Source organism: Sinohyriopsis cumingii, unplaced genomic scaffold, assembly GCF_028554795.1.
Source record: "Sinohyriopsis cumingii isolate HCF-2022 unplaced genomic scaffold, ASM2855479v2 utg000349l, whole genome shotgun sequence".
Lineage (NCBI taxonomy): Eukaryota > Metazoa > Mollusca > Bivalvia > Unionida > Unionidae > Sinohyriopsis > Sinohyriopsis cumingii.
Window position 1 is genome coordinate 788,237 of NW_028315889.1, and position 21,495 is coordinate 809,731.

At 36.7% G+C, this 21,495-nt stretch overlaps 1 pseudogene across 1 annotated transcript; it reads left to right on the plus strand.

Moving 5' to 3' along the window:
* Positions 1–2,989: 2,989 nt before the first annotated feature.
* LOC149774305 (protein CLN8 pseudogene) lies at positions 2,990–13,519 on the plus strand (annotated as a pseudogene). The gene is made up of 2 exons (XR_016416884.1): positions 2,990–3,352; positions 11,016–13,519. The product of XR_016416884.1 is annotated as a protein CLN8 pseudogene (transcript).
* Positions 13,520–21,495: the final 7,976 nt, after the last annotated feature.

Sequence of the window (21,495 nt, forward strand, 5' to 3'; positions counted from 1 at the left end):
GTGTGTGTGTGAGTGCGTCTGCGCGCGTGTGTGTGTGTGTGTGTGTGTTTGTTCGCGTACGTTGTGTAGATCGTATATTTGGTTGTTTTTTTTTTCTTCCTCCCGAGTGTGGATAGTATATTTTGGGGTTTGTTTTTTCCTCTTCCCTCTGTGTGTGTGTGTGTGTGTGAGAGAGTCTGCGCGCGTATGTTGTGTGTGTGTGTGTGTGTGTGTCTGTGTGTATTGGTCTCTGTTTGTCCCTATAAAACTCACTTTATCCCTATCAGATACACTCTACCTACCTACCTACAGTAGCGCGTATTCAGGTCAGCCACTTGCAACACTGTTGCCATTTATCCCCTAGTGTTCAGTACAGTGACGTCACTGACGCTGGAAATTTTGAGACTATAAATATCGACTTGGGGATTTCCACATTTTGTAGCTATACATATGTACTAGAATTCATAAACAGGAACGTCACTCAAGCTGAGGCTATAAAAAGATAGTGGGATTTTCCAAAGGAAAAACCCACAAGTTGGAGCTATAAATAGATAGTGGGATTTCATAGGAATTTCAGCTGATTATAGATACATAGGTATTTATCCACGATCTTCACAGAAGTTGATATTGTAAGTAGTTACTAATTTTATCCATTTTAGTCTAAACCATTGTAACTTAATTTTCGGGGATATGTTTATTTTCCTTTAAATTCTGGGACAATTTCGTCATTTTAACGTTACTTTTAGTCACATCCATTTTGTCGTTGAGCATTTCCTTGATTATAGCTATTTATAGCATCATTACAATTATGCAAATTTTTTAACACCCCAGCAAGATTTCAGGTCTTGGTAATGCTTTATATATAAGTCTCACGCTTGTGCTAGTGTATGTATGTCTCTGTTTCTGTTGTGTTTGACCCTCTACCATCATTGTCCCTAGACAATCCCACCATGTTCAATTCCCCTTGACGCTATACAGACCCACCATGTTCAATTTACATATGTTCAATTCCCCTTGTCCCTAGAGTGACCCACACTTTATTCCCCCATGTTCAATTCCCCTTGAGGCTAGAGTGGCCCAGGGTTTTTTCTCCATGTTCAATTCCCCTTGAGGCTAGAGTGGCCCAAGACTATTTCCCATGTTAAATTCCCTTGTCCCTAGACAGACCCAAACTCTATGTTAAATTCCCATTGTCCCTAAAGTGACCCACGATTTTTCTCCATGTTAAATTTCCATTGTCCCTAAAGTGACCCAGGGTGTTTTTTAATGCTAAGTCCCATTGTCCCTAAAGTGACCCCATTTACTACTTTTTTATACTGTGGACTTATTTTAAGAAGAAGAAATCCATGGTGGAAGTCTGGAGGGGTGACACCATGAGTTTACCGCACTGGGTGACACCAACCCTAGCGACGCCGCTGCCAGTAGCTTCTCGTGGGTCGGTGGTTCTTTCCGGGGTTTTCCCGGGTTCTTCCTCCACCATTAATACTGGCCGCCATGCATAGCCTATTGTGTGCTAAAAAATGGCGTTAAACCCTACATCAACAACATATGTCATCCATATTTTCTATCGTTTAACAGAGCAATTTTAACCAATATTTAATAATCATAATCTGTATTGTTATAGTGTATGGGATTCTACCAACTTTACTCACATCTTTTTATTTTTAAATTGAACTATATACATTGGGCAATTCTCTCTCATTGTGTTTATTTTTCACTAATTATTACGTGTCAATGTAAACGTGTAAGAGTGAAATCAAAAATAAACACTCTTGAGCTTTGAAATTTTTAAATATTCGAAAATTTTCCCTAATCTTATAACGACAGCAATCTAGAGTGTTCAAACATTTTACTTCAAAGGTGACATTTACTTGTGTGAATATATTTATTAATTTTCTAGCTTTTTAAACACTTAAAATACCGATCGTTGTCATAGTTCGAATAAGAACACAATGCAAAGAAATAAGCATATAAAGGAGCAAAATTATATTTTGCATATTTTTTTCTTTTTACAATTCTGCATATAAGCGTACATACACGATAAATTCTAGTTCTTTTAGCAAATACATGTATATAATTTGGAAATTCTGGTGTGATTTAGATAAATCTATAGTACATTTGTAAAAATATGTTTCAATAGCAACGCATTATGACTCTGTGATAAAACCATAAGATATGAATATCCTTGAGCCATTGGTTGTCCAGTACAAATTTCGATAACAGCCCAGTGTTTTTGTTAATAGCTATTTTACACGTGTTCTCGTAGTATCAGTTTGTGTTCGAATTTACTCAACTGCAACGCAATATGCAGGTGGCTTATAGATTGTGCAAATTTTCGTGCTTTCTTAAACCGAAAACCACCGCCTCCTGCTGATTCGTAAAAAAAAAAATCATCGAAACTGTCACCGTAACCAAAAATATAATATCTTTTTCCACACAAACATGAAAGTATAAGCATAAAGGTTCCTTACGTTGACTGATAAATAAATAAATAAATAAATAGAAAACGGTCATGAATTCACCGGAACCATCGGATTAGTGTGAGCCCTGTCCATCAACTACAATAATAAAGGTGCCAGTGGCATGCAGTGACCCGTTCACCGAGTCGATTTCGATGGCTTCTAATATCGTTGCAGGAGAAAATCTTGCATAACCGAGCCGGGGGAAATATAGTCCGATCAATCAATATCATCACGGGTGAAGGGCTAATTTATCGACCATGGGGAAATATTATACCGTACTTCCAAGCAAACAAAATCAAAAAAAACATTGGTTCAAAATACAACCCTTTATTCGTCTATTAACTACTAGACATACATATAAAAAGTGCGTATTTGACCCTTAAACAGATATTTTCTTTGTCTAAGTTTTGTACATGTATAGCATGCTATGTCCAATGAGGTTTTACAATTCATCCAGGCATCACTTCTGTGCACAGCACGGCTTAGGACTGCTTCGGGACAAAGGTCATCGTGAATAGCTTTTATGACGTACACGCAAGAAAATTGGGGGTTTTATATCAATTATAACCTTAACGGACGAAATGATACGACAGTTTATGTTCGTCGTCAAGGATTTATAAAGAGTGATACAAACAACAGTACAAATTTAGTGAGCCTGTACTTGGATAGGTTTATCAGTAAGGGTACACACTATCACCGAGCTCTATTTACATACCGCGGTTAAAGAGAGCAATGCCTTGCTAATACAGTCTGTCTGTTTAGTTCGGTTTCAGCAGTTGAAAGTCCACCACCCTGGTTTGATCATATGACGAACATGTATAAGGAATACAGATGTCTGTTGAGCGCCGGACTGCTCATTACGCTGGTCGACTTCGTCTAACGAGGTGGAGCACACTACCGCCAAATCAAAGGTAAGAGAGAATGGGACGTGAAAGATAGTGCATAATGATGGATTTTGCTATATTTACACACATGCACCTCACTCTCTCTCTCTCTCTCTCTCTCTCAAATGAAAGTCAAAACAATCGCGAAATATGTACAAAGTATACGGAATTTTTTTTAATGTTTATTGTGTAACATCAGACCTCCCTTCAGACCCATCTGGCTACCTATGATGGTAAGGTACACTTGTTTGACGTGACATTATCTACAATACACATTTTAACCCGATCACAAATGGTCTTCAAGGAAAGCATATCTGTGTTGTGTAGCGTTGGATCTACCTACAATTGTATAATCTACTTTTCTGTGTGTTGATATATGTGTTTAACTTTGTGTTATGTTAATTGCCCGTTAAGCTGCATCGGTCATCTATGACGATACATTTACGTAGACATGTACTGATAACAAGTAAACAAACATAATAAACTGTGTGATTAAATTTTTGGTAAATATTATAAATATATCAGTTTTTGGTGACTATATTATCATGACAGTGTGGCCTGATACATGTCTACCAATCTCTAAACTTGTTTAACTACTATCTCTACAACTTACCTACAGCAAAAATACCTTCTAACCTAACTACCCAGTACTAGTTTAGTCAATAGACCTGAAACATTGATGAATTTTATTTTTAAACAATGCATTAGAATTTAGGAAAGGGAGATATAAAATACAGTAACTACAGTACGAGTTAATTTTGTAAATAAATACTATGCTTACATTTGTACATCAAAGCAATGCAAATTATTTGTATGCTAAATGTGTAATACTGTAATCTGCATTCTTCATAAAATATTGTCCTTATTATTTTCTTTTTCTACATGTTTTGTTCTACACCTCTCTCTCTCTCTCTCTCTCTCTGTGCTGATTGTCACTTTGCTGTAAACCTCTCTTGACAGTCTTTTACGCCAAAAGAGTATTTACATACAATATAAAGTCATAGTGTATCAGATGACTGCAGGTTATCCAGGAAGTGTCAATATAAATACAAACCAAATATCAACAAGGAACTAGGAAGAGTCTGTAGACATGTAAACCTATATTTGAATACGTAGGTAAAACCGGTTTATCTGAGATAGATCATATCATCCAATAGCTGTGTGGAGGCCCTTTGGCAGTCGAAATCTTGGGACCCCCCTCGCAAATTATCTCCTAATACGTTTTATCAATATTATTTTGATCCGTTGTCGCGGGGCCCCTAGGCCGGTGCCTACTCTGCCTATTTGGTAATCCGGCACTGATATCAGCCAACGTATGTATACATGTCACGTTCACGGTCACTAAGCATGTTGCGCTCCACTTAGTTTAGCATTCACGATTAATGACAATCCTAACTACCAAAAGAACTAAATGGAGTACCGTCTTCTAAGGTATGCAGTTGATCGTATATCTTGCAAGATCAGATTGTAATGTTAAAATGTTGTTTTTCTTAATTTGAATCACACTCTTGCCTTGCGGAAAGTGCCTTCTCCAACACTACCTGAAATGCAGACCACAACTATAATAGTTCTCATACCCACAAACACATGTAATATATCAAATGTATGCATGGTTTATTTTGGATAAATAGTTGATGACAAGTGCTTTTCGTTATCATTGGCGGATTGAATGTTTAGAGAACACTATGCGGTGAAAGAAGATACGAAAAATGTAAACAAGCAAATAAGTAATTTCATAGAATGTATTTCAGGAACGTTTCGGCATTGTTTTCGCTATTAACAGCACCGACCACAACTGTACCTTCAATATGGAAAGTTTGATAGTCATCGGGTCACATTGGTTATACATCGGTGTAATATGACTCTCAGTCTAGAGACCAGGTTGACGGGCGGAAGCGGCGGAAGACCAGCCCCCTTTACCTGGCATCGCGATGTTTGCCACGCGTTTTGTACGCGAAGTCTGATGAATATGAAAAATGTAATGCTTGTTGCATCTTGCTCTGTCTTCATGCTAGAAGATAATTAGCTTAGTACTATCTTAGTCCCGTGATATAATGCGCGTAAAATGCAAAATCAAATTGTATATTTTTTAGCTCATATAAGTCAGACTGTCCCTTGGCATTTAAATGACATTTTTTTAAGTTAATAATTTATAACGTTTCAGTTATTACGTACTATAATTACAAAAGTCATTGAGCCCACAGCAAAAACTCCAATAGACAAAAATGGAATGGGATTAACGGGCTCAATTGTGCGCAATTTAACATCGAACATCACAGAAAGCACACATACCCATGTACCATATATATATATATATATATATATATATATATATATATATATATATATATATATATATATATATACGATCAGTCTCCAACCTCATCAAGGGCAACTTTGTTTCTAAATTTTTATTTTAATAAATTTAAAACATGTAGATAAATCGTTATGCTACGAACCTCCTCTACATGACATAATTCAGCATGATTTGCTTTCCACACATCGGTGAATATTAAATCACTTTCTTTTAAAAATAGTTCTAACTCTTTTACAGACGTCCTTAGGTGATCTTTTTTTACATAAAAATTTTTTGCTTGCTTTCATGGAAAAGTTGTCTTTTTGAGTAATACGCACAAACCTACATATTTGAAAAAATAACATATTACTGAACTATTTACTTCAGATTCTTAATGATTCCCGCTGTTGTTTTTAAATCTGAAAAAGTACTTAACACGTTAAAAAATAGTCCTTCGATTGCGTAGGTGGTTGCATTGACGGGTGCCTATCTGGAGTGACGCATTGACTGACGAGACAGTTTTACGCGTACTAACAATTGCATTGACGGGCAAAATAAATTTTGATATTATCCTTACGCTGACCAGCTCGGCGGAAACGTATGCACGTTAAGCGAAAGAAATACTTCCCAACACTTGGCGCGTTTATTTTTTTCTCCCAGAGTTGATAAGGTCAGTCTCATATATTTATTGATTGTAATTTAAGTAACATTCTTAAAATGTGTATTTTTTTTTGGTTGCAAAACGTGAAACTACCCATGCGCATTGGAGTACGTGGCATAGGTAGAGCTCCACAGTTTCGTATTTTGCACAGGGTTAGAATTTAAATTAAAAAAAAAAGAATTTCTCCAGGATTCCTCACTGGTTATACTGGCTACTTAAGAAAAGACCTTTTACATCTTAGATATTGTTCAAAGAACCTTTAATTCTCTCTGTTTTTGGTGTATAATTGACGGGTGTAATATGGGTTATAGAGTATACAGCTTGGCCTTACTCCAGATGTGCATCTTTAAAAAAAAAAAAAAAAAACAACTGCTAGCTCCACTTTGTTATTTTCACTTCCTGGACTTAGTGGTAAATTATAATTAAAAAAAGAGCCGATAACTTTTTTTACATTTGTGTGTTTGGTAATTCATTCATTGCACTTTCAGAAGCTGGTATTGTCTAGTCGGACAAAGTTCATTTTCCCTTTTTTAATAGGTGCTAAGAATAGTGTACTGTAGACTAATGCAGGCTGATTTTTTGGGCACAAGGGAGCAGTCATTTTAGTTAGCAATGTGCTTATATCATGTACACTTTCCACAAGTACAATATCCAAAGAAATGTCAGCCACATTACATCAAAGTAACATAGAGGTATGCCAACATTCTCTCCACTGTGCATGTTTCAGATGCAAATAAATTCACCTTACATATGTCACTCTCTCAAAAGTACATATTAAGTGGTGAGCGGCCCCATAGCTTTACGCTTTGCCAAACTCTTTAGTTTCGGAAATAAGCAAATCATGCTTGTAAATCGCAATATCATAAATAACCAAAGAGTCTGTCGCCAAAGAAATCGCCAGATGTGATATTTTTGTCGCCAATAAGGAAAAAAAATCGCAATTTGCGACATTGGCGAAGCCCAGGACGATCCCTGATAATGCTTAAATAGAAGTGATCAAGCTTCACTCCCATCACCAACTTGTGAAATCGGACTGTTAGCTTAACGGTCAAATGTGGAAGTTTATGTTTAAATATGTTTTAGTCACCACCACCCCAAAAACCCTTATATTCGTTATTATTATTATTATAAATGTCTCTCGCCATGTTTACGAATAACGGCGTTTAAAAGTATGATCCTCACAAAAGCTGGCACAAGTCATTTAACTTTCCTGATATGTATAAACCTGATAACGTAGAGGTTATAGTGTGGAGAACTTGTGAGAGGATATGAAATTAACGGCGAAACAACTTCTTCTTGGCATCGTCCGTCTACGGGAGACGATGGTGTAGCTCCAGAGTAAGTTTTTGTTTCTTCTTCTTTCTAACTCTCTTTTCAGCTTGCTTTATGTTTCTGTCTTCGTCTGCTTTTTGAACGCCCTATCTGACAGCTAGGCGCCAGGTGGAACGGTCGTTAGCACAGATCTCCCAGTCGTTGACATTGATGTTGGCCGTCTTCATGTACTTCTTGCAGACATCTCTGTAGCACAGTCGTGGTCGTCCAGTCGGTCGTGCACCTTCTGCTAACTCCCCATATAACAGGTCATTGGGAATGCGGCCTGGGTCCATTCTCTTGACGTGGCTGAGCCAGCGAAGGCGCCTCTCGCTGAGAATGGAGAACATGCTGTTCATGTTGGCGCGTTCCAGAACCTCTGTGTTGGGTACTTTGTCCTGCCACTGGATGTGCAGAATGTGCCACAGGCATCTCAGGTGGAAGCTGTTGAGTTTCCTCTCGTGTCTCGCATAGGTAGTCCATGTTTCGCTGCTGTAGAGGAGTGAGCTGAGCACGCAGGCCTGGTATACACGCAGTTTGGTCTTCTCAGTGAAGAGCAGTTCACGGATGAGTACCTCTGTGACTTTAGTCTTAGCACGGAGACGAGCGATGTTGAACAGCTTGCCGTCATCCCTGGTATGAATGTACACTCCCTCGCTGAAGTCCTTGAAGGCGTACTGGAGAAGCATGGAGAAGATAGCGAAGAGCGTCGGCGCAAGGACACAGCCTTGTTTGACTCCGCTGATGACTGGGAAGGCCTCCAACATTGCGCCATTGAAGCACACTGAACTGTGCATGTTCTCGTGGAACGACGTGACGACAGCAAGCAGTCGTGGGGGGCAGCCGATCTTCTGCAGGTGTCTGAAGAGTCCACTCCGTCTTACCAGGTCAGACGCCTTCGTCAGGTCTATGAAAGTAATGTAGAGGGGCATCTACTGATCGCGACACTTCTCCTGCAGCTGGCGTAGTGAGAAGACCATGTCTACAGTTGACCTGCCGGCTCGAAAGCCACGCTGGGTTGACGCGGGAGGCTAGGATCTGCAAGCGCGCCGAAAGCCTTTCCGACGATGCTGAGGAGGGAGATGCCCCGGTAGTTGTTGCATTCGCTACGGTCTCCTTTGTTCTTGTACAAAGTGACGATGTTGGCGTCACGCATGTCCTGTGGGATGTGTCCCTGTTCCCAGCAGAGGCAGAGGAGTATGTGATGGGACTGGAACAGTGCTGATTTTCCGCTTTTGGGGACTTCAGGCAGAATGCCGTAGCTTCCAGGAGCCTTCCCACAGGCAAGGCAATCGATAGCTTTTCAGAGCTCTTCCAGGGTGGGCGTTGTGTCTAGTTCCTCCATGACAGGCAGGTCTGGGATGGTGTCCAGGGCGGTGTCACTGACGATGTTTTGGGTTGCATACAGCTCGAGATAGTGCTCAACCCATCGTTGCAGTTATTTCCCCTGGTCTGTGATGACTTTGCCCGTCTTGGACTTGCGGGGGGTGGTCTTGGAGGGGGGGGGGCGGCTTTCGTTTTCCTGATACCCTCATACATTCCTCTTGCATCCCCGGTGTCTGCAGCTGTCTGTATACTGGTGCAATGGTTCAGCCAGTAGGTGTTGGTACAGCGGCGGGCGGTCTTCTGGGCGTTGTTCCTGGCAGTCCTGAGAGGTTGTAGTGTTCTGGGGATAGGGGCTAGGATGAGCGGTGACAAGATTTTTATGATGGCTGCCAAGGTAGTCATTTTAAACTTTGATCTTATCCATTTTCATTTAGGACAAATTAGACATCATAAGCAGTCTTCTGGTAAAGACCCTACATCAATGCATACTTCCATTCTGGAACAGTGATAACAAGATTTTCAAAATGACTGTTACAGTGGCCATGTTGGATGTCAGATTGGCACCATTTGTATGTAGGACCAAGTAGGCACCATTAACAGGCCTTTTCATCAAAACTCCTTGTTGAGCTGACCATTGATTGAGCAGAAACAAAAAGATTTTCAAGATGGTCATTGGTGGCCTACTTGGATGTATGAGCAGCACCATTTTCATTTAGGACCAACTAGACCATGGGTTGAATGCATGTGTAATGTTTCCTTTAAGTAGTTTTGGAGTATTGATAATTAATGCTAAAAGGCAGATGAACAATGGACAAACAGAAACTATGACCAATACAGTTAATGAACCACACAATAATTACATTACTTAATACAATAATGTATTTTGTATTATAAATTATATATTTGTGTTTTAATGTGAAGCACAGTTTTCTGCCATTTTGCTTTACACGGTTATATATTGACAGCTGTCATGCAAACACAAAGTAACTACCTCAACATAACTGAATCCATTTGGCTGACTTATTGATATCCAACAGTGTTCCATATTAGGCAGCATAAATAGCTGAATTCTCTTTGGCGAAACAACTAACACTACAAATACAGTCAATATGGTCATTAGTGTGTGGGGGGGGGTAGGAAACTAATGATGACAATAATAGGAAAGAATTGAAAATGCTGCGCATTCAGCCGCAGAAGTGCGATATTAACGCATTTTCTCATTGAGAAGTTAATAGATCAGATTCCTATTCTTCTCAAAATTTTCGACAATAAGCCATCGAATATTAGATAAACCTACTTTCCCTACCCATTACAAGATTAGTGTAAAGTGTCCCATCTCCATTAATTTTGTTGATATATTTTGACTAGACCAACAAGTAGGTCTTCGCTTTTCTTTTCTTTTTTCTTACGGTGGAGATGAACACTGTAGGGCCGTATTCCATACTGAAGTTTTACGCTGTTTTAACCTCCCCATCAGTTCTGACTATCGGACGCTCACTAGTAATTAATAAATTTATTTCTACTAACTTTGGTATGCGGATGGTAACTAAAAACCCTCTTCTTTTGACCCATGGCGTTAATTCCTTCAGAGCACTCACTTTTTAGTAATAATCCCTGTCAGAACAGAACACCTATGTATACATCTATTATTGACGTTATTTTTAAATTGCTTACGCATGCGTGGAAAGCAGCATCACTCCAAGGCAAGAACAACGTCTGGAAACCTTCTAGTGAGTTTATCACCAGGAACTGACTAATACTTGGGACGGAACTGCGGTTAGGTTGGGTCTGGCCGTCACGGCAGAATTTTGAGAGACAGGGACAGACGTGTCGGAAATTCGAGATAGTGAGAACGATAAATAAAATTTTTAAAAGGATATAAAAAATGAACAAAACTTAGTCACGTCATTCAGTATGTATATATGTATGTATGTATGTATTATTATTATTATTATTATTATTTAGCATATCCTTACGGCTTATCACAGTTTTGAATTTATTTATCGTTAGTATTATTATTATTATTATTGTTTTTCTTCTTCTTCTTCTTCTTCTTCTTCTTATTATTATTATTATTATTATTATTATTATTTCAGATATCAAACGTCGATTGCCGTCAGCACTGAATGATGGGGTTAGTTGAATATCTTCATCCCGCATTAGAACATGTGGACTACAAACGGTCAGATGCAAAATTAATTGTCATCGGCGCCTCCTTTGCCTTCTTCAGTGCTCTTTGCGGGGTATCGGCCGTCTTATCGACATTAACGTACACCTATCGAAACTTGCCAAAGAAAGAAAAATTGTTTTGGAATCTTGCTATTGTACGGGGTGCATACGGAATATTTGGTACAGTGTTTGGCCTTTGGGCAATTTTCATTGATACAGAACTGATCAAAGATGTCGTGAATGCCACAACCCCCACCAGTTACTTTGCTTTAGCCGTTACTGTCGGGTTCTTCATTTTCGAATGCTCAGCTCTTTTAGTCTCTGACATTGTTTACAAGCAATTCAGTTTTCTGTTAAACCTCCACCACTGGCTTTCTCTGGTTGGCTATTCCATGCTGATGGTCATGGATTCTCCCCACTATTTTGGAACGTGTGGCCTCATTCTGGAAATGAGCACACCCTTTTCTTGCATATGCTGGACACTACTAAAAACCGGTTCAGCGCACACGCTGTTATGGAAAGCAAACCAATTTATCCTTGTGCACATGTTCCATCTTCGTTCCGTGGTTGAATGTTTCCTGTGGTATAAAACCTATCAGAACTGGACTAGAGTATGGGAGGCTATGCCCTTGCCAATGTTTCTTGCCCTTTACATCCAGCTGGCTCTGGTAACCCTAGTTATGACCCCTTACTGGACTTACAAGAAAACCATCCAAATGATCAACCCCGTGGACTGGAACTTCGAAGATTCTGAAAAGAACAAAACTAAAAATGGTTCCCTTAAGAAAGACAACTAGAAATGATGACGTATAACTGTTCGAATTGTGCAATTTCTGCTGTAAAAGAGAATATAATAGCGTTTCTATGACATTACCTGTAACTACGTCACACACTACTGGCATCATTCTTAAACAAAAATAGCAGACCGCATGCTTTCGGGCAAGGAATGGCATAATAATTAACATATCAGTAACATTCAGAGTAAAATTAAATGTTTGTGATTAGTTCCTGTAGTGAGCATCCTAATTACCTATCTTAACGTAGTTAAGTTGTGAGAACTGTCGTAGCAACCCTGGCCCCAAGTATTTTTCAGTCAATAGTACATGTTTAAACAGCATACCAACATTTACATACATACATACATACATACATACATACATACATACATACATTTCGCAAAGTAATACCACTGGCAAAGAAAAATCGGTTTTTAATGGACTGAATGATTACAAATAATTTTTATTTTCACGGATTCAAAGGTTACTAATGATCTGTATTTTTTATAGTAGGTAATATGACAAAAGACATCATGTGGGATCCTGGGATAAACATTTTGTTGTTTGTTATATAGGTTTCAATTTAAAATGATAAATTCCATATACATGTGTATATGTATCTTCTCAATAGAAGTCCTTTGGGTTGAAGCATATAAACTCAATGTTAAATTCCATTGCCTAGCGAGTGAAATCTCGTCACATCCAGTACGTTCGATCCATCGATCGAGAGAAGGGGAAACGAATTTTCTTTTTCCTTTCTTGATGGGAACTCAGTGAATACGAATAAATATACATCTTTGCAAAAACAACTTGATCATATTTAAATATATAAACCCGTTGGTACTGATGTGTGTATAGGTATTTATTTTACTTTTACTGTTTCACTGTAATATATATATATATATATATATATATATATATATATATATATATATATATATATATATATATATATATACCACAGAACATTGTTAACAAATTATGTGCATGAAGCATGAATTCAGTGAGGTTGTATGCATACGTGAGAGATCGACAGAGAATATTTTATTTTATACTGTGAAATGCCTGTGCCACCGAACATTTTCATGAAATTAATGTTTATGAATCGAATGAGATTTTTACTGTGTCTGTTTGAGAGAGAGAGAGAGAGAGAGAGAGAGAGAACTTGTTTCAGCAAAGACTTTGAGCACATTTATGTTTTTGAGTCTAATGATATATTTTGTATGTATGAGAGGGAGAGCGTAACCTTATACGATTTTTTAGAATTATCAACACTATAGAAAGAGATGTAGACATACATAAAGTGTACATTTTTGTACAGTATATAAATAATGTTGTTTAGGATCCTAAATATACACCATGTTAGGCTATCAATGTAGCCAACAGATACAGAAAAAGAAACCGTTGGAAAAGGACGCGATTCTTGTCCATTTCTTACAAAAAGAATTTAATTTTCCGAATATAGATAATTGAATTATTTCTTATATTCCAACTTTTGTTTCAGTTTGCTTGAAAGAAATTCTGGACAGTATATACAAAAAAGTTTGACTATTTTATTTGTGATCTATGCAACTTTAATTCGTGTCGAATATTATTATATTTAGCAATTGAGGTGCATATCATTATTACAAACATGTGTATATAATTCGAGCAAATAAATTTTATTATTATTATTATTATTATCTTAGCAATTACGTTATTATTTAAATTTTGAAATTATATTATATTTATTTATATTTATTGTTATGGAGAAAAAATGTGGATGCGTGACAACCACGTTTTTATTCTCCAAAACAATAAACATACAAAAATAAAATTACATTACAAATTTTAACAAAATAACGTTAAGTAATATTATTGACTAAAAATAATAGAAATTATGAAGAGATGTGAATTTGTCAATTTGTCAATAATTTTACAGAGACAATGTTGTACTTTAAGAAGTACAGCAGACAGTCATCTCGGTGTGAACTGCGAACAAACAATGCATAACATAACATTATAGCATGACAATACTAGCATGCTTTACAGCGAAATAAAATATCAAATATCAGTGGTTAGAGCGTCCGCCCCGGATGGGAGGTCTTGGGTTCGATCCCCGGCCGAGTCATACCAAAGACTTACAAAAATGGTACTAACAGTTGCCTGGCTTGGCGCTCAGCATTAAGAGGTTAGTGTTAGGACTAGTCGGCCTGGTGTCAGGATAATGTGACTGTGGGGCATCATACTACATGTCTGCGGCATGATGACCCAGTGCTTGACATCACTTTAAACTGCCACACTGCAAAATTGTTAAAGCTACGTTAAAAACCTAAATCACATACACACACACACACACACACACAAGTCGGTCTGGTGCTGGTAGTGGTATGTCAGGAAGATTCCTAAAGTTCTATTTGACGCATAAAGGAGACCAAAAATAAAACTTTTCCTTTTTTGTATGTAATTCTCTAAATAAATTAATTCGACTGTAAAGTTTATAAATTAAATATCGTAGGCGGGTATTTAATAAATTGCGTGGGAGATACCACGATCCCGTACATTGCCGAGTTTTGATGAGACGACAGATCACGAGGTCCCTTGACGCAATACTAGCCAGTCCTCGAATACAAACAGAAGCATGGCAAGCGAGACAGACTGGAGGAGACCAGATTATGGTTGCACATTCAAAAGTTGAATCTGCTTCCGAGATATGATCATAACTATATCTGCTGAACTGTGTTAACAATGTGTTTAATTAAGACCTAAAACCAGAAAAGTACAACAGTAAGGAAGTGCACATTTGTCATATTTCGGAATTAAAAAAAGTAATCTAATTTTAAAATAAATACTTATACATCGTGTTGTGCGAAAATGTTAGATGGATTATGTGATGATGCCCAATATATAAATTAAAAATTTACCAAAATGCAATAAATTCATTTAAGAAGGATGAGGTTTAATCGTATTATATGTAAATGGCATATTCATTACCTATCCCCAACACACACACACACACACACACACACACCACCACCACTTACGGATTAATACCTTGAAAATATACATCCAACGCTGAAACACTGAGAGATAATACTGAATTCTGGGCGAAAAGACTAGAACGGGGACCGACCAATGTGTGAAACAATATCCATTACCGGGGAGGTGTAAAAGGCATTGAGAACGGTTTTCATCTGTCGTAACTTATGCATTAGTTTTTCACAAAAAAAACCACAAATAAATCTGCAAAGCAGAAATCATAAGTAATTAATTAAACATTAAGAAGCTTTCTTCATATGATTCATTTACAGTGTATTTTACATGCAGACTGCAATTAGCGTATTGACCAATCTGATGATATATACGTGTCTGGTATAATAGTTTATGTTGTTATGTATATTTGATTTACTTGTATCTGATTTAATATATATTTATTTCAATTTAATTGTCAGTTTTAATTTTTTTCTTCTAGAAAATAGTTTGACCTTAAGTGTTATTTTACAAACACCAGGTGTTGATCTAAATCCTTAACTTGTTTTGGAATTGGTAGCAACCTTCGTAAACAAGTTCTATTTTATTTTAAAATGATTGGTTGTTTTCGAGGTCATGATGAGAATTTGTCTTTAAGATGTAAACAATTTTTATTTTATTTATTAGAGTAAAATGATTGGTTTTCGTCAGGGCCACACTGGGTAAACGTGATCTGTAACAAGTACTTGCCTTCTATACCATTCGAAAAGATGATCACGTGACCCTTTGTTTACGTTAAGAATACTATAAAACCCATGTTTTGAAGAATTAATTTCAGTAGAAGCTGTGCTGTTAAACTGTTAGGAGTATGTTGTGGTGTTTGAAGTTATTTCAAATTACTTGGTTTACAGTTATTTCAAATTACTTGGATTATTCATTTCTATTTTTCTGGAAAATAATTGTATTCATTTAATATTGTGGAACAAGAACGGTTTTTTAAAATAAAAATTTATTGAGCTATCGGAAATATGAATGATAAATCTTGTTTCTACAAGGAACTGTATACTTCAACATTACAGATTGCAGCATACGTCATCTTCTTGAATTAGTTTTGGAATTGATTCTATAAAACCGTAAGTTCAGATATTTTTCATTTTTACATAATTTTTCAAGAGAAATAAATCATTGTATTTTTTCAAATCTTGTTGTTTTCACTTTTCTTGTGCTACTTTTTAATCGAGCCTAAACAAGTGACATAAGAAATTGGGGTAGCTCGTCACGGATTATTTTGAATTTTAAATAGAATATTTCAGAAAACTTTGTTTTTTGAAATTTGAATTCCTCATGTTTTTGAAATCTTAGTGAAATCCGCAAGCTTTTTCTCAAATGTCATCAAAAAGGGGAAATCTTTCTTTCATATCCTACCCAGGAGCAATTAGATATTTTCAAAAAGGATGATTTGATTCACTTGCCAGAAAACACGATCTTTATGAGGTAAAGGCTTCCTTAACAAAACAGAAAATAAGAAATATTTTGGTTCAGTATTTGGTAGAAAAGAATGTTTTGGATAAAAGTGATTTGATTTCAGTCAGTAAGTCTGTATCCGATTCTGATTAAAATGAAGGAATGAGAATTAAAATACGTGATGGAATTGGAGTTGAGGAAGCTGGAGCTTCAGAATGTTGAAGAAGAAAAACAAATATAAATGCAAATGCAGTTACAATTGGAAAAAGAAAAAGAACAAATGTTATTGCAAAAAGAACAAATAAAGTTACAATTTGAGAAGGAGGAGAGAGAGAGACAGGAAAGAGAGAAAGATAAACAAATACAGTTACTAGAAAAACAAATGCAATTAGATAAGGAGGAAAGAGAGAAAGGGAATATCAATGTAGAATGAACGAAACGGAACTGGCAAGTGAAAATCACATTCATACTTCAAATCCAAATTTAAGGTTTGACCTTGCAAAGTATATTAGATTAATGCCCCCTTGCAGAGAAAAAGAAGTAGACAAATATTTTACTCGTTTTGAAAAAGTTGCTGAAAATACGAAATGGCCAAAGAAGCATTAGACTCAGTTATTACAATGTGTACTCACTGGCATGGCTAGTGATATTTACTGTCAGTTCACCAAACTGGTAGCTATGATACGGTCAAAGAATGCATCCTAAAGGGATGCGTTAGGCCCTGAAGCTTATCGGCAAAAATTCCGAAACTATAAAAAAGGTGAACAAACTCGTGTCTAACATGCTAGAGAAAAAGAGCAATTATTTAATAGGCGGTGTTTAGCCAAGAAAGTTGAGCGAAATTATAAAGGTTTCAAACAACTTATTTGAAGAGTTCAAAAACTGTGTACATAGCGCCATTAAGTCTTATCTTGACGAGGATCAGACTGAAACCTTGAAAAATGCTTCTCGTGCTTCTGATGAGTATTATTTAACTCACAATACAAGCCCTTCTAAAACTCAAACTGGCATAACTTCTGAAAATCAAACTTCAGAGAAGCTTGATTCAAGATCCTTGTGACTTCCTATGTGTATCTATTGCAAAAAAAAGACACGTTACTTCTGATGGCTACAAATTGAAAAAAATGCATCAGAATCAAGATAGATATATTCCAAATGTTCTTATTTCGAAAAGGTCAAGGTCACTGTCATGCATTGAAATCAATACGTTTGTTGGGTCTAATAAATCCCAGTCTGATTTGATCATGGAGAATTATGAACTATTCAAATGGAAGTGTGCTATATCAATCGGGTGATTCTGCAAATCATATTCCTATTAACATTTGAAGGGACACAGGAGCTTATCAGAGTCTTTTATTGTCATGTACTTTGCCTTTTTCTGAGAATTCTTCTTCAAATGAAAGTGTTCTTATTCAGGGAGTAGAGTGCGGCTTTGTTAATGTTCCTCTCCAATGTGTAAATTTGTAATCAGACTTAATCTCTGGACCCGTGACAGTCGGAACAGTCTGTTTTACCCGTTGAGGGCATTCATTTATTACTAGGCAACGACCTAGCTGAGACAAGGTTGTGGTTAATCCATTTGTAACTGACAAGCCTTGCTTGGAACAGAAAGTCGATCCAGTTGAAAAAGAATTCCCTGATGTATTTCCAGCTTGTGCAGGTACCAGAGCTATGGCAACGAAAGCTCTTGAGAATGATGTTGATAAAGAATGTATTCCTATAGCTGACACTTGTATTGGTCAGGCTTTTGATGATGTCACTTTCACTCATTTTTTGGACCAGTCAGAATGTATTGATCACAGTGATCCTCTTTTAACGACTCATTCCCTTCAGTCTAATCAGGATCTTAAAATTCAATCAATTGTCGTTGAACAGGAAAAAGATCATGAGATCTCCTGTCTGTTTCAGAAGGCCGTTAGTGAAACTGAAGCTAATGAAGTTCCTGTCTGTTATTTCATTAAAAATCGAATTCTTATGAGAAAATGTAGGTACTTGCTGATAACGAATGGTTAGTTAATTATCAAATTGTAGTTCCGAAACCTTACAGACAGGAGATACCTAGTCTGGCCCATGAAACTCAATTGGCTGGTCATGTAGGGATCAATAAAACTTAACATAAGATCATAACTCACTTCTATTGGCCAAAAATCAAAAGTGATGTTAGTAATTACTGTAGATCGTGGCATACATGTCAAATGGTAGGAAAACCAAATCAGAAAATTCCCAAGGCTCATCTACAACCAATTCCTGCTTTTGACGAACCATTCATTAGAATTATGGTAGATTGTATTGACCCCTTACCTAAGACCAAGTCAGGTCACCAAACCATTTTACCTATGTGTGTGCGTCAAAACGGTTTCCAGAGGCAATTCCCTTGAGGAATATAAAATCTAAAATAATAGTAAAAGCTTTGCGAAAGTCTTTTACCCAATTTGGTTTTTCTAACTCTATCCAATCGGGTCAAGGGTTAAATTTCAGGTATGGAACTTTCCGACATATAATGCTTGAATTTAGCATTCAGCAATTCAAGTCAAAGGTGAAGTCATGGTTTGACAGAACTTTAATGGAGAGAACGTTTGAGTTTTGTAATAATGGAGTTCTGTCTCTCTGACTCATTCTTCAATTTTTTGTTCAAATTAGATATTACGGCCCTTACAAAGTTAAGAAGAAAATGAATGAGTTAAATAATAATACTAGTGCTCCTGGGATCTAAATAAATTAAAAGAGTATAAGTATATTGAAAGAGATATCCAGGTTAAACATTCAATTAATTTAATTGTACCTGTCCCATTCAGTGAAGATTTAAGTGAAGGAATCTCATCGGACTGTACTGACTTAGGAATGACAAATCTTCGGAATTCAGAAATTATGAAAGATCTGGACCAGAAACTTTCACATTTGCAAGAGCAAGAAAGAAATGAACTTAAACAGTTATTTGAATATGAGCACTTATTTCCAGATGTTCATACAATGACAAACAACATTTTCCATGACGTTGATATTATACTTCTAAACCTGTCAAACAACACCCGTACAGAATGAACCCTCTGAAATAGGAATACTTGAAAAAAGAAATTCAATATTTGCTGGAGGATGGTTTTATAGAACCCAGTAAAAGTGATTGGAGTTCACCATGCATACTTCTTCGAAAACCAGATAAAATTTCCGTATGTGTACTGATTATAGCAAGGTGAATAGTGTGACGAAAACAGATTCATTTCCATTACCAAGAATCAATGACTGTATTGATAAGATCGGGAATGTCAAGTATGTCACCAAATTTAATCTTCTGAAAGGATTTTGGTAGAATCCAATAACGGAGAGAGCAATGGAAATTTATGCTTTCTTGACTACATATGGACTTTACCAATATAAAGTAATGCTGTTTGGGATGAAAGGGTCGCCGAGTACATTTCAAAGTCTCACGAATATGATTACCTCTAGTCTAGACAATCGTGAAGATACATCAATGATGTCATCATCTAGAACGACACCGGGAAAGAACATTTAGAAGCAATCAAATAAAATTCTTCCCGGTGAGAGATTATGTTAGACAAAAACTACAAGAACATAAACAATATCAAGTTGAGTATACAGAAGGTTCATAACAATTGTTTAGGCCTGTTACAAAAGTTACTGAACGATATTTTTTCATCAATAAGAAAACCTGCTGAGCAAACTGAAAACAGCAAAAAGAACTAAACAAACAAAAATGATTTTACGAGCTTTCCCACTAAGATAGCTTCTGCTTAACCAACACTCGTTGACCCTGTTGAGGATGAAGATGTTGACGACAAAGAAGAAGTAATATCAAAAAATGGGAAGAAAAGGAGTTGGTTCTATGGAAAAATGTAATGTAGGTGGTATACAAACAATAAGAGGATTTATAATTTTTAAAAAATAGTGATATAACTGAATAAGGTGCATATGTTGTTACAGCTTTTCATTGGTGATTTTTTTAAAACCTGAATATGTTAAAGGTGTAAGTCGTGAAACGTGGCTCGATTGGGTGTTTAAAATAAACCAATGTATTGATCAGTTAGACAAACAAGATATAATGTATGTCCAATATTTATATGGAGCAAAATTTCAAGATGATATGTAAACAACAAAGGCAACAAAAACAAGAACGAAAACATATAGAACTAGAAGAAAAACGGCAAAGAAAACAAGAACGACAACAAATAAAACAAGAACGACAACAAATAGAACAAGAAAAACAACAAAGGCAACAAACACAAGAACGAAAGCAAAAAGAACTAGAAGAAAAAGGGCAACTAAAACAGGATCGACAGGAAATATAACAAGAACAACAACAAAGGCAACAAACGAAAGAGGAAGACTTTTTTGATTGAACTGCTTGGGGACCCTCCAAAAACCGGAAGTGTTTTAGGAATTTGCCATAACAATCTTCTCTCTGACGTAGAACGACTAAAAATTCTGATCGGAGGGAGACGTGCTGGAAAAAATTCTACGGAAATTATTAATGAAGTACCTGGTATTTGTCGAAGATTGTTTACAGGTGGTATCATGGACATCGGCATTTATGGGGAACTTATCGATGAGATCGTCGATGATTACCACAGTGTTTCGATAAATAAATAATAAATAACATGATCGTACATAATGCTCAACGTGGACCTGTAATTGCCAGGGTGATGAATTCGCGATTACCTACTTATGAAGCGACTGACTGTGATGGGCTCGGCGGTTTTGTTCAGGGTCAATTCAGAAGGATAGGCCCAAAAGCAATACCGTTTGCATAACAACTAAGAATGAAAGCTATTGGCGTTGTGCGTGATACAGGTATTGGTGCTGTTGGTAATTTTGCCGGTAAAGCATTCTCAGCAATCAAGGATAGATTAGCATTATTATTACGACGAAAACCTCAACCACCAGTAAAATTACCAAGCACTGAAATTACGCCTGCAAATGTCAGTAAATTAATCAATCAAGCCGCAAATAAAAAAAACTTGCAAAGTTGACTGATGAAGCATAAAAAATATAGCTTCAAGTTTGATAGCAGGGATTGGTATTTCCCGAAGTGATCTTCGTGTTACACGACCATGATTTAGATCATGGGATTCATGCTAAATATATATAGCATATCCGATCCAGCGTTTGACATGGATGCGCCAGTCCTTAAAAGCGAATCAGTACGTGATTATCAGTTTTATTCTTATGACGCACTACTACCAAATTAGCGCGGAAGAACTGA